Source organism: Chrysochloris asiatica, unplaced genomic scaffold (assembly GCF_000296735.1).
Source record: "Chrysochloris asiatica unplaced genomic scaffold, ChrAsi1.0 scaffold00071, whole genome shotgun sequence".
Lineage (NCBI taxonomy): Eukaryota > Metazoa > Chordata > Mammalia > Afrosoricida > Chrysochloridae > Chrysochloris > Chrysochloris asiatica.
Window position 1 is genome coordinate 209,868 of NW_006408589.1, and position 11,075 is coordinate 220,942.

At 40.4% G+C, this 11,075-nt stretch overlaps 1 pseudogene; it reads left to right on the forward strand.

Annotated features, from left to right (window-relative positions):
- LOC102830225 overlaps positions 1-9,986 on the forward strand; it is a 100,463-nt pseudogene extending 90,477 nt beyond the window's left edge.
- The last annotated feature ends 1,089 nt before the right edge of the window (positions 9,987-11,075 follow it).

Consider the following 11,075-nt stretch of genomic DNA (forward strand, 5'->3'; position numbering starts at 1 on the left):
CAATGTTATTCACAACTTTTATGATCTGCACAGTCAAATGCTTTTGCATAGTCATTAATGCACAAGTAAACATCTTTCTGGTATTCTCTCCTTTCAGCCAAGATAGAGCTGACATCAATAATGATATCCTTGTTCCATGTCTGAATCTGGCTTGCATTTCTGGCAGCTCCCTGCCAATGTACAGCTGCAACTATTTTTGAATTATCTTCAGCAACATTTTATTTATGTATGTTATTAATGATGTTGTTTGATAATTTCCACATTCTGTAGGGTCAGCTTTCTTTGTAATGGGTATAAACTGGCTCACTTCCAGTTGGTTAACTGGGTAGCTATCTTCCAAATATCAAGGCTTAGACTTCCAAATACATAAATACATGGCATCAAGCACTATATCCATTTGTTGAAATATTTCAACTAGCATACTGTCAATTCTGGAAGCTTTGTTTTTCACCACTGCCTTCATTACAGCTTGTACTTCTTCCTTTAATATCATTGGTTCCTGATAATATGCTACCTCCTACAATGGTTGAATGCCAAGCAGTTCTTTCAGGTACAGTGACTCTGTGTATCCCTTGAATCTTCTTTTGATTCTTGTCAGTTTCAAGCTGAAATTACTGAAGAAAAACATCAAGCCTCAAGTTTTAATATTAAAATTCTGTGGGAAAAATAAATATTCAGCAACACAGGAAGGATCAAAGGAAGATCTCATAGTTTAGAAGGCTAGACATTTGAATTCAGGGTAAAGATTCTTTCTGTGTTGGAAGGTTTTTGTTTCTTTTAAACTTCTGCTCCTGGGTGAATGTCTTGTGACTTGCATCTCTCTTTCCTCTTCTCTGCTTCTTTGATTATTCTACTCCTTTGATATCTCAAAAGAGATTGACCCTATACTAATACTACAAAGAAAATCTATCCTGAATGGGATGAAGCCATAGTTATTGGGTTAGGATTTACAACACATTTTATGGGAACACTATTTAATCCATAACACCCCCTACTGAATTTTTACATGACTGCCTCCTTACCATTTAGACCTCAAATCGTATGTCACCTCAGTCCCCATTTCGTGATCACTCAGTAACAGACCAGCCTTCTTGTTATGGTGGTCAAGATAGATATCTCTTATTGGTTTCCCTCATCTACTATTGTAAAATAGATGCTTGAGTGGGTATCTAAAATAGAAAGGAATATCAGGAAACACGACTACAGAAAGCTTGTAAGCCTGTCTTCAGCCTATAACTGATTGGAATACCTAAAATGGGATTCTAGAACTTCCCCAGTGAAGTAGGCTTCTTGTGGAGCTCTTGTAGTGTATAGGAACTTAGGTGGACTCCTGAGCCCCATCCAGAACTTTCCGAAGTGGAACATTCCTGCTTGAAAGGACATGCAGACCAACCCAGAACAGCTAGAGGAACAGAAGATACATCCTGAAAGAAAGACCAGCAGGAAAAAGAAATCACAGTAGTCTGTTTGGCTATTATAAGAACAAGCAAGCTGTTCTCCAGCATCAAGGAAAGTAATCAATTCCGTTCAGGACAAACCCTCCTCCAAGACTGAAACTCAAAAGGAACACACAAGCAGGTATGTAAATTCACTGGTGACCATTCTGGTCTACATTTAATTGGAAATGGGGGAAAATCAGTAATGAAGATATGGGCTGAGTTCAACCACATTCCACAGACTCCCAACGACTCCGAGAAGAGAGAGAGAAGACAAAGGGCTGGTTGATCCAAAGTTTGGGAAGACTTGGGAACTCCTGAGATCATGGACCTTAACCTAGCCACAGAAGGCTAGAGCTGAGACTGAAGTGTCCAACTGATAAGAAGTGGGGAGAGACTGTCAAGAATACTCAAACTAAATAGTACACATTTGATCTAGTTTCAATGGCTTGATGACCAGAGCTTGACTAGAGGAAGAAAGATTTTTGATAAAGGAAGTAAATTGCTACAATTTGATGAACTTGACCTATACTTATGGATGTAGTGGCTCAAAATACCAGCTGAGAGGGATGAAGTCTTCACATCAAAGATTAAACCTATCCCCTCCATATTGATAGGGACGGGCAACTTAGACATTGGCTACCTAAAACATGGGGAGGGGAGGTGCTATAAAGGCACAAAGTGGCTGGCTTACAAGTTTTCAAGAGGCAGTTTATTTTTAGAGTGTGCAGAGGGAAGATAGAGTCCTCATGAATTGTTTTCATATTGTCTAGATGGGTCTGGTGAAAGGAGATGGGGGGTAGAATTCTTTTGATTCAATAGTGAATAATTGATATGACTAATTGCAACTGTCACAACTATAAAGGTAGATGTTTTGTAACATAAAGGGGGAAGTAGTTAATCTTACATTCCAGGAGTAGAGGACCCTAGAACCCTCAAGTGAGAAGAGCATGAGCAGAATATGGGACCCTAACCAGAGAAGCAGCGACACCAGAGATGGAGGCAGAAATGATGACAGGGAGAGATAAAGCAGGTGAGGACTCTAGACTCATGGAAAGAGAAAGATAGTTTCTGCCAGGAGACAGACTTGCAGAGTGTGCCCTTTGACTGTTTAAATATTATATATTTCTGAATGCTTTTGTGTATAACAACAACAACAACAACAAAAACAAAACAGAGGGAATAGGAGCAAATACTATTAAATGATGATGCATGGAGGAGATAGCAATCATTGCAATGAAGCAAAATACAATAGGATGAGTGCAAAACCACTGTTCTCTCATGTAAACTACCACTCAATTCACAATAAAAGCTTAAAAAAAAAAAGATATCTCTTCCATACACCTTGGAAATTATGGTGCAGGTATGTGAGCTAGCCTCAACCATTCCAATGGGACAGCAGAAATTATTTGCAGTGGTAACAGGAATCAAATCCAGAATCCAGGCAGAGGCACTGGTGGTAGCTTTCTGGACAGACTGTTCTGTAACTGTTTTAGCATAGCCCTAGCAGAAATGTGGCCCAAAAGAATGTGGAAATTATTGAACAATATCATTAATATCAAGTAATAAAACTGCAAGTAAAATTTTGCTGAATATCTTCAAATAATTAAAAATGTTTGCAGCAGTGCATTTATAGACAGCTGCCAGGAATTCAAGCATGATTCACAAGAGGACATGAAAAGAAGATTTCATTGCAGAAGTCAGATGGATCTTGTCTGAAAGCAGGGAATACCAGAACAATGGTTACTTTTGTTTTATTGATTGTTCAAAGACATTTAACTGTGTGGCTGATACCAAAGTATGAATAACATTGAGAAGAATGGGAAATCCAGAACACTTCATTAGGCTCATGAAGAACCTGTACATAGAGCAACAGAAAAAGAAGTTGTTGAAGGGTTTAAAATTAGGAAAGGTAGTGTGTGTCACCATACTTATTCAATTTGTATGCTGGGCAAGTAATTTGAGCTGTTGAACTATATGAAGAAGAACATGGCATCAGAATTGAAGGAAGACTCATTAACAACCTTGCTTGCTGGAAGTGAAGAGGACTTGAGGCACTTGCTGATGAGATCAAAGAATGCAGCCTTTAATATGGATTACAATGCACTGTGAAGAAAATACAAATCATCACAACTGGAACAATAGACAACATCATGATAAATGGAGAAAAGATTGAAGTTGTCAAGGATTTCATTTGACTTGGATCCGAAAACAATGCTTATGGAAGTAACAATCAAGACATCTAAGGACTTATTGCATTGGGTGAATTTGCTACAAAAGACCACTTCAAAGCACTAAAGAGTAAATATCTCACTTTGAGAACTAAGGTACACCTGACCCAATTCATGGTATTTTCAATTGTCTCATATGCATGTGAAAGCTGGACAATGAATAAAGAATACTGTAGAAAAATGGATGCATTTGTGTTAAGGTATTGGAGGAGAATATTAATTTGGCATGGAGTGCCAAAAGAACAAACCAATCTGTGCTGGAGGAAGAAAAACCACAATGCTTCTTGCAAACCAGGATGGCCAGACTTCGTCTCCATACTCTGGATATATTATCAAGAGAGACTAGTTTCAAAAAAGGACATCATGCTTGGTAAAGTATGTTGCTGTTGTTAAGTACTGTGGAGTTGGTTCCAACTCATGGTCACTTTGCACAGGGTTTCCAAGGTTGTAAATCTTTACGGGAACAGAACACCTCATCTTTCTCCCGTGGAACCACTGGCAGTTTCAAACTGCTGACCTTGAGGTTGGCAGCCCGACTCACGTAACCACTACTGTACCAGAGCTCCTTTGGTAAAGTATAAGGTCAACAAAAACTAGGAGCCCCTCAGTGAGATGGAATGACACAATAGCTCAGACATAGGAGTGATTGTGAGGATGGCATCAGCAGTGTTTCATTCTGTTGTACAACAGGTCCCAATGAATTGGAATGGATTCAATGGCACCTAACCATATGAAACCATGAAAAAATAAACCTGTTTGTTGTATCCACCCATTTGTAGTATCAAGATGATTCCATTAGTAGCATTGTTGTTTTTGCCATAGCAACCATTTTCAACTCAGAGCAATCCAGTACAAGGTTTCCAAAAAGCAACTGCTGAGTTTGAACTGACAACCATGTGGTTCAAACAAACTTTGAAATCCTGTGTTTATCTTACAGCGCCACACCAGAAGTCCATAGTTGTTGTTGTTGTTAGGTGCCATCAAGTCGGTACCGACTCATAGCAACCTTATGCACAGCAGAACGAAACACTGCCCGATCCTGGACCAACCTCATTACTGTTGGCATGCTTGAGTCCACTGATGCTGCCACATGGCCAATTAATCTCATTGGGGGTCTTCTTCTTTTTCTCTGATGCTCCACCTTACCAAACATGATGTCTTTCTCCAGTGACTGATCCCTCTTGACAATATGTCCGAAGTATGAGAGATGAAGTTTGGCCATCTTGGCCTCCAAGGAGCACTCTGGCTGCACGTCTTCCAAAACAGATCTATTGGTTCTTTTGGCAGCCATGGTACCCTCAATATTCTCCTCCAACACCAAAATGAGGGTGCCCATAGGGGGGTGAAGGGAGGAGCATCCAGGCAATGGAAACAGCAAAGACCCTGGGGCAGGAATGAGCCTAGGGAACAGAAACAAGGTCATGTGATGGGAATGCAGAGATGTGAGGGAAAGACCAGGAGGAGAGGTAGGCAGGGCAGCTGCCTTGCTTTGCAATGTGGCTATCGTTACAAAAACCCTCCCCTCTTGTGTACCTCCTCCCTAGATTTGGAAGAGACTGTCCAGCTCTGAATTCCCTCAGCATCTGAGTCACACTCTTTCTTGACAACACAGTGATGTCACTAGTGTTGCTGTCACCCTCTCCATGGACTTCTCCACATCAGACCATACAGAATCCTTAGTAATGTTTAGTATAGATTTTAGCCATAGACTGATGGTGGTTATGTGCCATGGAGTTGGTTCCCACTCATAGCGACCCTGTACATTGTTTCCAAGGCTGTAAATCTTTTCAGGAGCAGAAAGCCTCAACTTTCTCCCATGGAACAGCTGGTAGTTTCAAACTGCTGACCTTGAGGTTCACACCCCAATTTGTAAATACTACGCTACCAGAGCTCCTTTTAGTCATAGACTAGTTGGAATAAATGTAGTTTCAATTTGTTTAAATGTATCATGTATTAGAGTATATGAATGCTTAGCCATATAATTTTTTCAAAAAAAATTTCTATATTGCATTGCAACATTATTAGTTTCGACACTGTTAATGATTGAGTGGAAGCTCTTTTTACTTTTCTCCTTTTTCTTTAATTACTACTTCATTCTCAAAAAAGTTATTGATATAAGTTCTCAAATATTACTTATCACAATATGTAGCTAAAACACCAGAAACTCTGACAAAATCAAGAACTATAAAACCACTGACAGCAAGGGAAACAACAGCATATACTGTAAAAACCTGCAAGAACCCTGACAGCATAGTGAGTTACACATTCACTTGCTAACCACAAGGCCAGCAGTTCAAATCCACAAGCCACTTCATGGGAGAAAGATGAGGCTTTCTGTTGCCATAAATAAGTTTAGGTCACTATGAGTCAGAACCTATCCGAAGGTACGCAGCAGCAGAAACACGTGCAGATGAAACCACATGATTGGAAGCGTCCTTGTAATTGACAGCTCTGAGTGGAACACATTTGATGGTGGTTGTTAAGTGCCTTTGAGTTGGTTCTGATTCACAGTGACCCTGTATAGGGTTTCTGAAGCTTTTCAAATCTTTACAGGAGCAGAAATCCTCATCTGCTGGTCTGCTCAAACTTTAGATCTTGTGGTTTGTGGTACAATGTTTATCATATGGAGCCACCACACTCCCATGGAAGGGTCAAAAAAGTAAACCAGCAGAGTTTTAGCCTTGTTGGTATGTTAATATACATAAGGTGAGTTTACGAAAAATGTTTTTGTTGTTATAACTAACCGCAGGGATATTTTTATAAAACATAATTTTCTGCTGGCACACAGCACAAAAATTTTATAGACAGTCATTTTATTGTCAGCTTCCCCTCCCTCCAACGGTGTAACCCAGGGCGACCCTCATCCCCCATATTCCCTAATGACGCCACTGTGACTCTACATACTTTCCGCCTGATCTGGCAGTTATTTATGGGTTTATGTGACTCTGAAAGCCATCAGAGGGCAAGGACAGGGTTCTATTTTCATTGTCCAGAGACAGTTTGGCACAAGTAAGTTCTCAGGATTGTCTGAATGATTTAATCCACTGCCCACAGCAGGGGCAGAGCTTGTGAATAATTCAAGGGTCTATATCGACAACACTAATGTTTCTAGCTGGTGCATAAATATCATATCAAGTAAGTAATCAGAGGTTACAAATGATTAATGTGCTTAGCTATTAACCACAAGGTTGGAAGTTAGAGTCCACCCAAATGAACCTTGGAAGAAAGACTTACTGAGCTACTCCTGAAAAACCATCCATTGAAAACTCTATAGCCCATCAACAGATGAATGCATAAACAAACATACAATGGAATACTACTCCAGTCAGAAGGAGAAATGAAGTCTTGAAATATGCTACAGTATGGATGGAGCTTGAAGACATTATGCTGAGTGAAATAAGTCAATCACAAAAGGACAAATATCGCATTATCTCAGTTATATAAAAAGACAAGAAAAGACAAATGTATGGAGAGCAAAGTTCCTTGGTACTTACCAGGGGCAGAAGGGAGGGGGAAGGGGTGGTTATTGTTTACAGTGTTTCAGTTTATAGAAATGGAACAATCTGGTTGATTAGGGGTAGGATTGCACAGTTGATTGTTGTAAGTGGTGTCAGGAAGTTACACACCTGTAAAAAGTTGAAATAGCAATAGTTCAATAGGCATATTTACAAAAATGGCCTACCACTCCCTCCCCCCCCCCCCCCACACACACACAAAGGCAGCTGCTGAGGTTCCTTATGTACAACTAAACACCTTGCAGGATTTGGTTTCCTGGTTTGAAAGAGGTTTAGGGTCATGGCTTTATGGGACATCTCAGTTAATTGGTCTAATAATGCACTTAGTGCTTCTGTTCTACCCCTTAGTTCATTGTGCAGTGCCTGGGTCTTAAAGGCTCATAACCAGCCATCCAAGACAACAATTGGTCTCTATTCGTTTGGAGCAAGAGAGGAAGAAGAAGAGTCAGAAATAGGAAGAAATGGGGTGTGTGGCTAATTGTTTCCATGAACAACCCTCTCCTTTGTCATGAAACCAGAAGGACTAGATGGTGTCTGTCTACCATTACTGAGCATTTTGATCATCAAAGATTCTATAGAAGGATCCTAATCAAAAGGGGTAAAGCACAGAACAGAATATCAAATTCTCATAGAATCTCTGCCTTCAGGAACCACAGAGGCTGTATGAACACCTGAAACTATTGTCCTTGTGATGGTCAAGGTTATGTGTCAATTTGGCTTGAGCATGATTCTCAGGGGGTTGGCAGTAGCAAAATGATGCAATTTGGTAGTTATGTAAATGATATAGTTGTCCTACATTTTGTGATACAATGTAATGACCTCCATGATGTGATCTAACATGATCAACCAATAAGTTATAAGAGGAGTTGTGGCCAACATCCAATATCTATAGACATTCTGAGAAAGCTCTCCAGATCCTGCATACAGCTCATCATCTGACCTCCTAAAACTTGGAACTTAAGCCAGTGGTCTGCCATATTGCCTGCCAATCTTGAGATTTATTGGCTTCCAAGTCTCTGAGCCAGTAGCATGGCTATCTATTTTGCTTATCCTGGGTTTGTCAGTCCCTGCAGAAATTTGAACGAGAATCCTCTAGCCTGATGCTTTATCCATGGACTTGTCAGACTCAGCAACCAAATGAGCCATTTCCTTTAGGTACATCTCTCTCTTGTATGTTTGTTTTACTGGTTTTACTTCTCTAGAGAACCCAGCCTAAGACATCCTGAGATAATTTTTTAATCCAGCTGTTCCGCCAGAGAAAAATGAGGTTTTCTGCTCCCATAAAGATTTACAGCCTCGGAAACCCTGTACAGGGTCGCTATGAGTCGGAACCTACTCCACGACACATAACAACAACAAACCAAAAGTATTACTTGCAGTATTGTTCTTAAAACCGAACAATAATTTGGCTTACCTAGACAGAAAGTTCTTCCTTGAACATTGTGAGATTTTAAGGATTATCTATATGAAATAAAATAGACAATAACAACTTAAAAGATTAGATGGGAACCTTTAGGAGCAGTGAGTTTTGTTGCAGGGGGAGGATCAACTTAGAAAAAGGGGGTGAAAACGGTTGCACAACTCAGAGAATGTAATCTATGTCACTGAAATGTGCAGATAGAAACTGTTGAACTGTTGCATGTTTTGCTGTATATATTCTCAACAACAACAAAATGTTTTTTAAAAATATCTATGGAGCACTCCTGGTGCTGACAAGGGCTTTGGACATGGTTGCGGCTTCTTTTCTCATGACTATGTTTGCTGCCCTGCTATTCTGAGGGCCGGCACAGAGCTGCTGCCCCCACCATAACACCCTCCACCTTTTGGCAGGATGAAATTAAGCTGTGGTCATTTCGGGAAGGAAACTTGCTCAGCAGATCAAGCAAGAAGTTTACCAGGAGGTACAACAGTGGGTGGCATTGGGCAACAAATGGACACACCTGAGTGTGGTTCTGGTTAGAGAGAATCCTGCAAGTCATTCTTATGTCCTCAACAAAACCAGGGCTGCTGCAGATGTGAGAATCAGCAGTGGAACAATTTTGGAACCAGCTCTGATTTCCGAGGAAGAACCCTTGAATTTAGTCAATAAATTCAACAATGATGACAATGTCGATGGCTTCATTGTTCAGCTTCCTCTTCCAGAGCACATCAGTGAGAAAAAAGGTCTACAATGCTATTTCTCCAGACAAGAATGTTGATGGATTTCATGTAATTAATGTGGGAAGAGTGTGTTTAGACCAGTATTCCATGTTCCCTACTACTCCATGGGGTGTGTGGGAGATAATTAAGCGAACAGGAATTCCAATCCTAGGGAAGAATGTAGTGGTTGCTGGATGATCAGAAAGTGTTGGGATGCCTATTGCAATGTTGCTGCACACAGAAGGGGCACAGGAACATCCTAGAGGTGATGTCACTGTTACAATATTTTACTGGTGCTTGCCTAACAGTTGAAGAAACATACAATTCTTGCAGGTATTGTGGTGTCCACTGCAGGCATTCCCAATCTGATTACTACAGATAAGATCCAGGAAGGTGCAGCTGTCATTGATATGGGAATAAATAGAGTTCAAGATACCGTGACTTCTAAACCCAAGTTGGTTAAGGATGTGGATTTCGATGGAGTCCGGAAGAAAGCTGGGTACATAGCTGTGGTTCTGGGAGGCATTTGTCCCGTGACAGTGGCGATGCTAATGAAAAACACCATCATTGCAGCAAAAAAAAAAACAAAACAAAACAAAAAAAAAATGCTGAGGCCTGAAGAGCGAGAAGTGAAGTCTAAAGAGCGTGGAGTAGCATCCAATTAACTGTTGTATTATCTGGGTCATCAGTAGCACTCCAAGCCAGTTCAAGAAGCAAAACAGGCTAATAGAATTGCAATATTCTTTATCTATTGTTCTGAAATGGTTTAAAATGATGCTTTATGTTTACTGAAAACTGAAATGGGTGGGTGTTTGTACACGTAACTCTGCAGTGCCTCACAGGTGAGCACTCGTGTCATGCTGGATCTTAGGATCTAGCCAAGAGCAGCCATTAACCAAGTGGGGACATGTCATGTTGAAAATGGATATTGAACTTTGTCAAGCCACTTCAGGTGTTAAAGTCTGCCTTTTCTAGGATTGTATTTCCCAAGTGCTACTCCCATGAGTTGATAATTGAGGTTCCAAACCTACTGAGTTCAATTAGTCAAACCAAAGGTAAAATGTTACTGGAGAAATTAGGGAAAAAATAAAAAAGAAATTTTATTAGCTAAGTATTAACCTTGCTTGCTGAAAGTAAAGAAGACTTGAAACATTTACAGATGAAGATCAAAGAGCACAGCCTTCAGTATGGATTGCATCTCAATGTCAAGAAAACAAAAATCCTCACCACTGGACCAATAAACAACATTTTTATCAATGGAGAAAAGATCGAAATTGTTAAGGACGTCATTCTTCTTGGATCAACTATCAACATTCACAGAAGCAGCAATCAAGAGATCAGATGACGTATTGTATTGGGCAAATCTGCCGCACAGGAACTTTTAAAAGCGTTGAAGAGCAGAGATGTCAGCTTGAGGACTAAGATGCGCCTGACCCAAGCCATGGTATTTTCAATAACCTCATATGGATGCAAAAGCTGGACAGTGAATAAGGAAGATCGTAGAAGAATTGATGCCTTTGAATTGTGGTGCTGGAGGAGAATACTAAAAGTGCCATGGGCTGCCAAAAGAACCAATAGATGTGTTTTGGAAGAAGTGCAGCCAGAGTGCTCCTTGGAGGCCAAGATGGCTAAACTTCATCTCTCATACTTTGGACATATTGTCAGGAGGGTACAGTCGCTGGAGAAGGATATCATGCTTGGTAAGATGGAGGGTCAGAGAGGAAGAGGAAGCCACCCAACGAGATGGATTGGCC